Raw genomic sequence first — 1,584 nt, forward strand, 5'->3', positions numbered from 1 at the left:
CTATACCGTATAATTTAACCTTTAAATGACATAAGATTACATTAAACAGTGACAAGTGGTATACATCACATAAAGAAACTAAAGACCACTAATATTTAGCCGATCTGACACTGTGGGTTGGAAAATATATAAAGCCAGGGAGAATGAATTTCCTTACCCCCCAGATAAATCCGGTTTCTCTCCACAGGTTGATGACAACACCACATAAGAATGGAAAGCTGAGAAATCCAGCTCCTTGACTGGTTAGGAGGCAGCTTCTCCTTCAGGGTCTGTTCATTCACTTGCAAAGGAGCCAGGAAACCTGCTTGGCACTGGAGACCCAGCGATCAACAGAACAGACCCAGGGCTGCCCGGACGAGTGTCTAGGAGCCCACATGTTCCTGGAGGAGGCAAACATGAACAAGTAAAGAAACACAGAAGAAAGACCGTTGCAGGGCTTCCCTGGTGGCACAGTGGTTAAGAATCCGCCTGCCAGTGCAGGGCACACGGGTTCGAGCCCTGGTCCGGGAAAATCCACATGCTGCAGAGCAGCTAAGCCCTTGCGCCATAACTGCTGAGTCCGTGCTCTAGAGCCCGCGAGCTCCAACTACTGAGTCTGTGCTCCACAAAAAGTCACCGCAATGAGAAGCCCACGCACCGCATCGAAGACCCAACGCAGCCAAAACTAAAATAAGTAAACAAAATAAGTGAATTTATTTTTTAAAAAATGCTGCTCAGGGTAATGTGGTAAAGGCTGAGTGATGGAGGTGGGCGACACGGGGGGGGCCGTCTGGAAAGATCTCTTTCCAGGAGATGTAGCAAAAAAGTTCGCTCATTTTCCAGCTCGGTTAGTTGCCCGCCTGCTCGCCCTCTTTTCGGGGCCCTGAGGCTCAGCGCCCACCCCCCCCGGCCCCCGGGCAGCCCCAATTCCTCGGGACCCTGCAGGCCGCTCTTTCCCAACTTCCCGGCCTCTCCCCGATCCGGGAAGGCCCTGCCGGGCCTCGCGTTTTCCCAGTTGCTCCAGGGAGAGGCCTGGTCTCGGCTCTCAGGATGTGGACGATGCAAATAGCAAGGCCAGCTGCGACCGAGAGCCGCCGGGAAGCGCGCCAACCGCCGCCTCGCGGGCCCGGCCTCCCCGCGCCCGCAGCCGCCGAGCAGAACCCGCGCCCACCGAGGCCCCGCGGCCGGCGCGGAGGGTGCCCTCCACCGCCTCGCTGGTGCGCCCGGGGTGAGGGACGAACAACGATCGCGTCCCCGTGCGACATTGCCACTTCTCTCCAGGGCGGTGGCCGGGGGCGGCCAGCACCACTGATCCCCTCCTACGCGCGAGGTGAGAGGCGACGGGCCCCGATGAGCAGGGCTGATTCCCGGGGGCCGGGAAGCCAGTCCAGGCCCTCCGGGATCTCGGTGCCTGGCCTTCCCCTCGGGTTTGTTCAGTCTTTTGACATCATCGCCTTAAAATATTTTTCTCCTGAGTTTCCTGCTAGTTACAAGACTCACATTCTCCTCTGGCCACACTCCTGAACTTGCAAACATAGGTCTTATTTAGAAAGCACCATGGCAAGTTCGTCTTTATCCTTCCCGCCCCCACCCCGCCCCGCCCCG

Source organism: Lipotes vexillifer, unplaced genomic scaffold (assembly GCF_000442215.2).
Source record: "Lipotes vexillifer unplaced genomic scaffold, Lipotes_vexillifer_v1.1 scaffold543, whole genome shotgun sequence".
NCBI classification, from domain to species: Eukaryota; Metazoa; Chordata; class Mammalia; order Artiodactyla; family Lipotidae; genus Lipotes; species Lipotes vexillifer.